Raw genomic sequence first — 12362 nt, 5'->3', positions numbered from 1 at the left:
GGTGCCGTGCAGTAATAAAGTTTCTGAAAAGCCCATAGGGAGCTCTGAAACTGGGATGGTTCTTCAGATTTGTCTTGACTGGAAATCCCAGTCACTGGGTGCAGACTACCCCCCTTTGGGATGTATGACCTTGGGCGAAGTAGATATTTTCGGCTGCGGGAAATTTCTGTGGAGAAAACGAACAATCCCACAGCTATCATCAGGCAACAACATTCTAGCATTTGAAGGGGAGTAACCTTCAACCCAGAATAAGGGTGTGGGTGACTAGGCACAGGATCCACAACAGGATATCTACGCAAAATCCTAGTAAACATGTCCGTTAGGCCACCCACAGGACAAAGAATTGTGTTGGAGATATAATCATCAGTGGTTACTTAGGTGAGTCCTATCAGAACATCTCTTTTTGGCATAGGACCAGGAAGAATATACTTCTTTTAAAAAAACTGCCATAACCTAGTCATTGTTTGAATATTCTCCCCTGTGCTAGTTCATTTGTGACAATAGACAGATCTTATTGTCATTTTTAGAGATTACTTAAACTCGGTGAGATCTGCTTGACTTTCCATTTCCCTAGACTGCTTATTAAAACAGCTTTCATAGTGTGATCTTTAGAGAGTAGAGCAGTTCTGAATTAAGAGGTTCTGTTTTGTGAGAGGGTTTGAAAAGTGTGTCATTTAGAAAATGGGAAGTTTTGTGGGTCTCTGAGCTTTTAATGAAGAATGTACCAAGAGATAGGAAAAGAAAAACTCTCAAAAGGAGGTAGGGTGGTAGAAATAATGATGTCACTCATTTGCTATCAGGGTAGCTCTCTTTAAAGGGGTTGGTCTTGGGTCAAATAAAACTAAGGGAATGATTATTTAGTCATGTCCACTCTTCATTCCAGGTAAACATCTGATGGATAATAAAGCCTCTTCTGCATCCTGCCCATGATCCATTATCACCCTCAGTGGAAAAAGTGTGGGTTTACCTAATTTTTTAAAGCTAAGAAAGAGAAAGGAATATCTAACTCTTACTTTTTTGCATCTGACCTAAATTGTTTGAATCAACATAGAACGCAATACAAATCTGCTGCCCTGACTGCTAGATCTGCACTTCCCTAAAATAGATTTTCTAATTTACATACTCCACATTTTCAACTCTTAAATGAATGTTGCATAACCCTGGTATCATGGACATGTTTGGAATTCATAATGACATTTCACATAGAAATAACCTCAGGGAACAGAGAGAAAGTGAAGAGTTTGTTTTCGAAGACTAAAAAGTCCTGGGAGATTTTGCCTTGAACAGCAAAGAACTTACGGAAAAATGGTCAAGTATGAGACTAAATGGGGATACTGGAGCTATTTAGCAGAGAGAGAATGCCACATCTCCAAAAATCAATGGAGATTTTCAAATGAGGCTTACAAAAACATATTTAATCATAGTGTGGAGACTGAATGGGAAAGGTAAGAGTGACAGGCTAAGACGTCTATTATCTACAGCAGATTTCATCATGAGCTGTGCACAGGGATGAGGTGACGTTCATGAACCTCACAATTCTGACATTCCAGGCCAAGATTTCTACCCCATTCTTCCAAAATAACCTCCATTTTCAAAATAAAATAATGATGTCTCTCTTGAGTACAAGTCATGAATTTTCAAATGCCTACCTATTATATGTTGCCTCAAGGAGATCCTTCCATTATGTCAAATTAAATAAATGTTAGTCTTATTTCCTATTTCAAATATGTTGGTGTTTTTTTTTTTTTCCCAAATCCTGTTCATTTACACTACCACCATTCCAATTCAAAATACAAAATGCATTACCATCCCATCATATTACAGTTACCCAGCAAACTCACTGGTAATGTTAGTTTTATCTTACGGAGGAGATAACTGAGGCTCCGGGAGGCTGGGTATGTGATTAAATTCATGCAAAAAGTGAAGGCTGGATTTTGAGCCCAAGATTCTTTGACTCCAAAAAATTCCTTTCATTACACCAAGTTTTCATTCCATGTTCTCCTTTTCATAAAGCATCATTTACTTTTTGAAGATATTATTTCTTCTATTTGTATTACCTTTAAGTGATACAAATATCACTTTTCCACATTTGGTATCATAATTCTAATCCATATTTTCTAATGTTTCAACTAACGTACTGGACTCCTGACTTGATGCTTTATTCCTATCTCTCTTTTTTCCAAGTATGGTACATAAGTTTCTACTCTCAAAACACCTCTTCTACTTGGCTACTGTGTTACTGAAGAAAATTCATCAGCTGTTTCCCATCTAGATGATAAACTCCTTAACTTGGAATAAAATGCCTTTCACAATCTTGTTTCAATCTATTTTTCTAAATTGTCTCACATTGCTCCCAAATACACAGAATTTTTGAGCCAAACTGATCTGTTCATGGTAACTCACCACAGTGTCTCTTAAACTCTCTTGAGTCTGTGGGAATTCCTGCCTCTGGTTCTCAGGACAAACAGCTTCCTACATCTGGAAAAGTCATAATGCTACTCTGTACTGAAATCCTGCAATCCTCCGAGCACCATGGGGGGAGTTTTGCAGACATTATTATCTAATCTTCAAATAACAGAAAGAATGGTTTAAGTCTCTCACTTTACAAGGGAAGAAAAATCAGTTTTTAAATACTAAGAAATTTGCAAAGGGTGATACAACTACCAAGAGAATCATGTGCTTATAAATTCCATGTCTTTGTGGTCAACTATACTGTGCTCTACATGCGTTTTACTTTATCTATTTGAAACTTTACCTATAATTCAAAGCATAGCTAAAAGCGTCACTTCATACAGGATTCCTTATATGTAACCGATACAAAAGTAATACGTCTCTCCTCTGAATTCCTTGAATCTTTATGCATATATGTGCATACGGGTGTTTTTTTTAAGGTTTTGTTTTGTTTTGTTTTGTTTTGTTTTAGAGAGAAAGAGACAGAGGGGGCTGGGGAAAGGGCAAAGGGAGAGGAAGATAATCTTGAACAGACTCCCCACTAAGCATGGAGCCCAACATAGGGCTCAGTCTTACAACCTGAGATCACGACTTGGGCTGAAACCAAGAGTCAGACACTTAACTGACTGAACCACCAAGGTGTCCCTTACAATTCTTGGGACATTAAGCATAAAACTCTTGTACCACAGTTCTCTTTTCTTGTGTATTTTATTATTGACCGATCCATTTTTTTATATTCTTTAGGAATATCCTTCTGCAGTATGACCACAGTTCAAAACTTCAGTAGAGATATAAAAATTGTTAAAAAGGTACAGAAATCATTTGGGGATTTTCTAGGGAAAAATAATTCAATGGAGACGTGAAATCATTCTTTTGCTAGCACAACGAAGGTAGAGAAATATGTGTAGTTGCTGAAACAGATGACCTTTTCTTCCTGCTACCAGCAAGCACCCAGTAATGTCTCTCTGACCCCTCGGCACAAAGAAAATAGGAACCACAACGAATAGGAAAGAAAATACTAGATCAGGGGCTAGTGTCTGGTGAGTAATGGCTCTGTGACTGTTTTTAGGTTTTCACATGTTTTGAGTAGTGTGGGGGAAAGGGCAAAACCCTCACATTAGAGTTAGTTAGCATGAGTCATAGAAAAGAGGCCAAAGGTGGCATGTGCAGTGCAGCGTTGCAATGACTGGGTGAGATATGAATCAGAGCAGCATTACCTCAAGAGTTTGCATGTGGTGAGATGAATGGATTGTGATGACAGTTACACAGGAAATCTCACTGTACACATGCAGGCCAAGTACATAGTAACTGTACTACTTGTACCTATTTAAATTTAAACCCAAAATTTAAAAAAAAATTGAATCCAATTTTAAATTTAGTTTTTATTTGCACTCACTTCAAGTGCTCAGTAGTCACAGGCAGCTAATGGCTAGTATATTGGACTGTGCAAATATAGAATATTCCCACCTTCAGTCAGAACTCTGCAACAGAATCTTCTACAAAGTACAAGTAACATGTGGTATTCTTTTCAGATTTCTCTGTCTCCAAAACCTACAGCTCATCAATTAGTATGAATAATTGTTGGGGAAGGTTATGAAGAAGATGAGACTGCTGGTTGGCCCGTGAGATGGACCCAGCAACTGGCGATTCCTTACCCTCTTCCCTGACCTTCGATTCTGGGGTCCACTTGCCTTATCTGATCCCAGATGCTGCTCCAAGGGCATAGCCTTGAGATAGTGATGTGCAATTGAGACTATCCACGTGGAATATGTGACTGAACTTAGTAAGTCCTCTATATAAACTTTTATGATTTCATGGACAGGTGCAGAAAATTACTCATCTTACCATCACCCAGGACAAGCCTCGTATATAAGTTCCCCACCTACCAATGTGGAGTGACCTCTTTCTTCAGTCTTTCTCTGCCCTCTATACTGAGGGGCCAGTTTCAGATTATACAGATTATACCTGGAAAGCCCCCAAGCTACTTGCAAACCAACAAGAAATAATAAACCAAATATATCAATATGTTAAATGAGCTGCAGTAAGTTCAGCAACTACTGTAAAAGAGGTCCCAGAAACATGTTGTATTTTCAGACAATATACGAACTGCTCAAATTTGGGTCGGGTTGAGAGTAATAGATGCAGTGACACTAAACTGGGCATTTAAGATTTTCTAGATGAGAAAGAGCATTGAGGCAACAAGAATAGCACAAGGTTAATGAAGAAAGGCATGAAAGGCTAACAAACAAGAAAGATATGAAAAATAGTGATTAATTTTGGCTAGAATTTAGAATAAATGTAGGAGAGAATTGTAAAATTCAGGAGAAAGGTGGATTGAGATCAACTAGTAGAGGCTTAAAAGTTGTTTTTGTTTTGTTTTTACAAGGCCTTTTATTTTATGATGTCTTCCTTCAAGATGGAAACACAAAGTTAAATATTTCCAGAGATATTTGGAAATGGAAGGTCTTCTATAATGGATAACATCAGTAGGCTTACAGTTCTTTAGTCTTAGTGGTACGTTTTGGTGTAGGGTGGAGGGTGGGTTTTATTTGAACTCGTAATTCAACGATTCTTCTGGGAATATATGGTCAGCAGTGGGGGGTGGATGTTATGTAATTTCCATAAACAGAAATTATTGAGCATTTCAAGTTTTTAGGATAATGGTTTCTCAAATCCTACTGTTTACATTACTAAAAACTTAAAAAACTAGGAAAAAAAACCCAAAACTAGTTTCTGTTCTTCAGGCCTTCTAACAGTTTTTAATTTAAACAATGGACATGTATAAGGGACACTGTCATTCGTTCCTTGGGAAGATAAATCTTCTGTCCCTTTGATGTCAGGTCCAATAAGAGTTTAGTTTTTGCAGTCTCTAATTTATCTCCCCATTTTTTCACTCTTAATACTTCTTTAAAACCACTGTTATCAAGGTCAATTCTTCTAAATTCTGTACCATCTCTATATTCAGTTAAGAGGAGACCCTTTTCTGAGCCCCACAACTTAGAAATCCCTGCTCTGGCCCTTCAGGGCTTTTTTCATAGAGCAAGGAGTTCATGAGGCCAGGACATGACCACTTAGAGCCTATGCTCTTCCTCTAGAAAATATTTCAGGAAACCACAACCCCCTAATTTCCTGCTAAAATCACTTAAGTCCACTTCAGGATCTTCATGGGCCTCTTTCTTGAGTCTGACCCCTCAAAAGTTGATCACACCAACTGTATACTCATCCTTAGTCCAGAGAAATTGCCAATAAGCACCTGCTTGTATGGTGTTAAGAAGTTTGGCCTGAGCTTGCCTATGCAAGAATTATGTCATGGCAGAGCATAGAGTTGATGGTGGAAGAGAAGAGGGACAGGATCCTCATTCTTTCATATTTTGGTATTGAAAAGCCCTCAGTAAGCTAAATTTGAATGTCTTTTCACAGCACTATGAAGTTCCTTTTTTTTTTTTTAAGAGTAAAGAATACCTTTTTCCCCCTAATTGTTAGCTTGATTTATAATAAATATTTAGATGTTTAGTATATGAATTTTGAATGATATTCTTCCTTGAAAATGTTAGTGGTAGATCTGATTAGAATCAATGATTAATTCTCAATATATTTTCTTATCAGTAACATTTGACAGAATGAATCATTGCCTTCACTTAAGAACTCTCCCTTTCCTTGGCTTCTAGGAGGACAGTATGTTTTCCTGCCTCATCTCCTTTCATATTAGCAACAACTTCTCAGCCTTCTTTAAATTCTTGTACCTAAACTCTGAGCTTCATTTCTATCTTTACATATTCCCTTGATTATATCGTCTACTTTTGAATGCTCTGAATTCCACCATTTGCTGATCACTCCCAAATCATATTCTAGCTAGAATTTTCTGAGCCACTCTTCTACCCATAAACTCATGTACAAACGGCCTGCTTAAACACTTAGTTTGGCTAATAATTAGTCCAAATATATGATATTCAAAATATTCAAAATTGAGCTTCAGATCTTTCTCCACCAAATTTATCTCACAGTCTTTCCCATCTCAATACATAGCAACTTCACTCTTAATAATTCAGGCTTCTCTGAAATGCTGAACCTCTCATACTATGTCAGTTCTACCTGTAACCTGCATCCAAAAATCTGGCCATTTGCTACATGGTGATAATCTAGCCTAAACCATGTTGCCTTTCACTTTCATTATTGTGAAATCTTCCTAATGAATTTTCAGTACGCTATTCAGAATTGTGCTAACCCTGCCATGTTTTCCAATATCTCAGAGAAAAAGTCAAAGTCATTAACCTAAGAGTCTCTCACCAGTCTGGACCACCCACTCCCACACTCTACAGCCCTGCACTCATTCTACTCCAGCGACTCTTGTTCTCTCACAATTCTTCAGTCACAGTAGGCAAAATGTCTGCCTCACGGCTTTCGTGTTACCATTCCTTTTGCTCAGATTTGTCTTTCTCCAGACAATTTTGATTTTATTCCTCATCTCTTTGATGTCCTTGCCTAAATACTGCTGAAGTGAGCATTCTGCCACACCACTCAGAATTCCTTTCATGACTGTGATTCTTGTTCTTTCAGCTGATAGGAGTGCTGGCTGCAGAGTCTCTCTTGAGGAACTGTGCTTGACCAAAAGGAGCTGTCTTTCCCAAGGTTTTAAATCCTGCCTGAGGGATGGGGTGTAAGGCTTCCTCTCCCTTCTCAGACTTTGAAGATTCATTCTAAAGACTCCTTGTAAATGCACTGTAGTCTAGTCTTTGTTCCTGCCATATTTTGACTCTAATTCTGTAAAGGCGTATCTGCCAAGGGCATTCCCTACCCCACTGTGTCATGTAAATCGGTCTCAGATTCTGTTTCAGGAAACCTAATCTGAGAGAGCTGGTGCAAGGGTGTACCTAACAAGCAGACTCTAAAATGGACACTGGAAAGAGATTATCCACCCCTTACCCTCAACTTCTAGCCAGCTGAACAATTAGACCCCCTTTATGGATGGTAGGTGTATCACTGGCAGCTCCTGTCTTCAGGAGCAGTTTAGTTTTGAAAGCTTTTCACCTGAAATGGCATACCAGTGACAGTCAATGCATAGGTGAGCAAAATATTAGTGTTTGTGTTAAGGAAAACAGAAATTATAAGGACTTTAGTGATAAACTATGGATTCACTAGATAAAGACAATGAAGGGCCAAAAGTGATTAATCAACAATTAAATGCAAAATACAAAAGCCAACAGATCTCTTGTGCTGCATAAAAAGAGACTCTCATCTTTTGTAGTAGAAGTAAGGGTGGAAAAACTGATGATCAGCTGTAGAACGTAACTTTAAGGGTAGGAGAGTTCCAAAGAAATTGAATTTTCAACCTTGACAAGACCACCACACCAAAATCAAAGTCCTCGTTGGAAAGGAGTGCCTGGTCTGATGCATCAAAAAATCTTGAATACTTAGATTGAATACATCTTGAATACATCTCGACACACAAAAGTAGGATACTCTTCCTTTCTTAAGGCTAACACATCCACTTGCATGAAGACAACACAGAGGCCCTTGTCTTATAACATTTAACCTGGTGAAGATCTAATCCCACTGCTCTTATAGATCAGGTAAATAACTATAATCTACTTATGACATAACCTGGCCAGGGAAGCTCTGCACCTGCCACCAGAAGAAAAAGCCACATACCAAAAGAGCTACAGAAATTAACCAACATGTACAGAAGCTAGAATAGATTCATATACATATATATCATATACATATATGACTGAATTCTAAGGTTGCTAGATCAAAGGAAGGTTAGATAAAGGAGAGGTAACTTGCAGAAGCTTATCCCTATGATTCAGGGTGCTAACACCCTGGGAGAAGGTATTAACATGTTTTAAAGGATGGCTCTTAGAAGACTGGATATAGCATCTTCCTATGGAAAATAACAGAGAAGGGCAACAAGAGGCTTAAAGAAGTTGGTATCCTAGACTGGAAAACCAATCAGACTTTAGGAAATGAACAAATAGTTTTCTATGTATTAAAATAATAAGAAATATACCAGTGAAGAAAATTGCAGCATCACTGAGATAGTTCTTTATAGGCAATGGTTAATAAAAAATTCAATTACAGACCTAGGCTTTCTCAAATCAATAAGAATAAGATCCTAAAATAAGAAAGACCAGGTTTCAGCACTTAATTATGAGAACAAAATAAGTGTAATATTAGAATGAGAGTCAAAGTCAGAGTGGCAGCCAGGAGACCCTTATATGCAGAGATCTACAAAAAAAGTTCACAGAACAGAATGTTCTTAAAGCCCAAATAAATGAGTAGGCAATATGAGTATTGCTTAATTTAAACAACCAGAAAAGTGAAGGGTAATCATTAGGAGGATAAGAACGGTCACTCTCAAAAAAGTGTTAGGAACTTTTGTTCTATTTCTATACCTGAGCTATTTCTCAAAGCCACGATCCAATGACTGAAAGATCCTCATGAATGACAGAACTTCAACACCATGATGTATGTAGCGGGTAAAGATTTATAAAAGATACCTTATGGGTCTGTGTTAACTTTGATACTTGGAGACCAGCAATAGCATCATGGCCCTCATGCTAGAACGGAGACATATGGGAAGCAGGTAACAAATGGAATCCAGGACCGTATCAAGGTTACGGTGGATCCACTGGATTCATAGACTTGGCCAGTACTCACTTCTCAAGTCCCTAAATGCATAATTGGAATAAATATACATGGTAGTTGGCAAATACTCATTATCACTTTTTTTGGTTTGTATGGTTAAGACTTAATACAGTGAATATCAAATGAATGCCTTAAATACTGCCCCACCAAGTCCTGGCTGTTATGGTCCTTAAAGGAGGTGTACTGGTCCAGTATTTGTGCTTCATTTAAATATAAATCCAAAGGACCATTTCAGCTTTTGAGCTCCCCATAGGAATGGCTGAGTTCTCTGTTGCAACTCCATTGCAATCTAATTCCTCCTCCTGCCAATATTGCTTGCTTTACTCATTTATGTGGATTGTTCCAAAAAACACTTTCTGGTAAATTTTCTGAATTCTTTTTTTTTTAAGATTTTATTTATTTATTTGTCAGAGAGAGAGAGAGAGCGCACAGGCAGACAGAGTGTGCGCAGAGGGAGAAGCAGGCTCCCTGTGGAGCAAGGAGCCCGATGTGGAACTCGATCCCAGGACGCTGGGATCATGACCTGAGCTGAAGGCAGCTGCTTAACCAACTGAGCCACCCAGACGTCCTGTCTGAATGCATTTTTTGCATTAAAGTCAGATTTTAGAAAACTTGATCTAAAATAATTACTTTTTCAGTTAGGTCTTCCTGGACAAGTTATATAAAATTCTAATCTCTCATCCTCACCACAACCTTCATACTTCTTATTTCATTCTGGGTTTTTTGTCTTTTATTTATTTATTTGTTTGTTTGTTTTATTTGAGAGAGAAAAAAGAGGAGGAGAGCCCAGAGAGGGAGAGGGAAAAGCAGACCCCCTGCTGAGTACAGAGCCTGGTATAGGGCTCAATCCCAGGACCTCGAGATCATGACCTGAGCTGAAGGCTGATGCTTAACTGACTGAGCCACCCAGGTACCCCTTTTCTTCTTCTTCTTTTTTTAATTCTGTTTTAACACTTGCCACCATCTATAATTCTATATCCTTTTAATATTTATTATGTTTTTCAGACAATGTTTATTAGATAATAATGTGAGCCCCCATTCATACTCACACCCTAGAATATAAGCTCGAAAAGAGGTGTTATTTAATTTCTTTTCTGCTGAATCTGCCATACTTGGTACATAACAGTTGTTAAATATATCAACTGTTTAATAAATTCCTGGCATTCTAGAAGTAATATTTCATACTTGCAATCATGTAGAAAGGAGAATTACATATTTTCAAGACAGAGCAAAGAGGTGTCAAATGCCATATTTCCTTCAGCTACTTACTATTCACCAATTATTTCAATAAGGAAGGTTTTCTTCTATGTATTCTTAGTTTGGAGCTTGCAAACAGAAGAGAAGCAGAAGAGGGCATGGTCACTGGAAAGTATTCTGCCTCATTAATGAGGAAGAACAACCTAGCCAGTAACAGACTCCTCTTAGGAATTTGGAAAGTAAAGGATCAGCCAACGGATGGTAGCAGTTGTGGGGGTAAGGGAGAATATACATATTAGGTTCTTAAAGAATGGGTACTATGGAAAAACTGAGCTATGGAAAGGCAGGATATTCCTACTGAGGAAAGAAAGCATATGTGAAAGCTAAGTTGGGACATCTAGTTAGGAAAAAGACAAAAACCCAGCTATGATACAGAATGTGTTATGGGAAGTAATGGGAAATGTATTGGGATAGTTGGAGAGTGCCAACTAGATTCTGAGAATATGGCGGCAAGAAGCAGTCATGGTGAAGGAGTTCTTTGATTTTTCAACAAGGAAAATATAATAATGAAACTTGGGTTTAAGGGATTTTAACCTGAAACAATCAGACAGGTTAGAGTGCAACAGAGCAGAGACTAAATCTGTAAACCTAAGTAAGAGGTGGTTGCAATTACAGAACTGAAGTGACTGAGGAATAAGATTAAGGGGGTAAGTGGTAGAAACACTGTGTTGAAGAGATGCGGTAAGAAACCTCTTAAATAAGATCAGAATTTGGGACAGAAAGTGGCCCCTTGGGAGATAATTAAGATTCTCCCTTTTGTCGATTAAGCATTAAAGCATTTTCTTAATTTCAAATAATCATTCTGTATAAGCATATTCTAATCTAAAAAGAATATGCAGAATAAGTAAATGTAGAAATCCATTCCAATGAATAAAAATACCTATTTGTATTACCTCTTAAGACATAAGAGCTGCTTAATGCCTGTATTGTAAATTTATTGCACCACATGAATGTACTAACTTGAAGCAGCAAGTTTTACCCTATTCCCTCCAGATCAAAAACTGCTCTCAAGAAGTCCCCAAAGATGTGAACTCTCTGGTGGAAATACCATGCACAGAGCTCCCAGAAGTGCACATTTGAGTACCATTAGCAAAGGAGGGATGGTTTGCCTCAAGTTTCATGGGAATATATAAGAATAAAGGTCATTGCTAAGGCAGCCAGGACTCAATCCACCCAGGGACCCAATGTCTGAAGTCAACACCTCCAATAAAATATGGAAACAAAATAAAGGATAATACAGATGGTAGCCTGCATTTACAATTTTCAGAAGGAGTTGAGCCACTGAAGCCACTTATTAAAGTCAGCCACATAACACATCCTCGGAGGAAATCCAGTTTGAAGCCCAGGTAATACTGGCAAAATAGACATCTACAAAAATATGGTTTGAAATCTCATTATGAAAAGCAGGTGGGGAATAATTGCATGTCATCTCAAGCTAGATGTGGAATTATGATTGTAAAAGAGTGATTACTCAGACTTTTTTTTTTCTTAAGGCTAATGTCCCCTTCTGAAGATTACACTGAGACCCTGACCAAAAATACTAAGAGGAAAAATTATTCACACCATACAAAGCTTGCGATATTTCAGTGACCTTTAGAGCTGAGGACCCTCAAGTCATTTTTTTTTTTTTTTTTGCACAATCTGATGCCAAAAGAAGATATTCTCAGTCAGGCTGAAGCTATGAAACAAAGAAACATTTAAAAAGCAACAAGGTTCTTAGAAGTCATTCTCAGTGATTATTCTAAAAGAGCATGACACTCCATTACAATCTCTCTTGCCTTCAAGGTGGGTGTGTGTGTGCGTGTGTGTGTGTGTGTATACACAGAGCAATCTATCTCTTCAGCTGGGTAAGACATAGAACTCTATTTTAAAGTGTCTTGGATAGTTTTATGTTTATTTTCAAGAACAAAATTTATGGCCATATTTGTCCCCTGAATAAAAAGCATCTAATTTAGTTACCTTTCCCCATTGTCAACATTTTTTCTCACTATGAAAGGAGGTTTAACCAT

The sequence above is a fragment of the Mustela lutreola genome, chromosome 4 (assembly GCF_030435805.1).
Source record: "Mustela lutreola isolate mMusLut2 chromosome 4, mMusLut2.pri, whole genome shotgun sequence".
In the NCBI taxonomy this organism is placed as follows: domain Eukaryota; kingdom Metazoa; phylum Chordata; class Mammalia; order Carnivora; family Mustelidae; genus Mustela; species Mustela lutreola.
Note: the sequence above shows the minus strand (reverse complement) of the source record.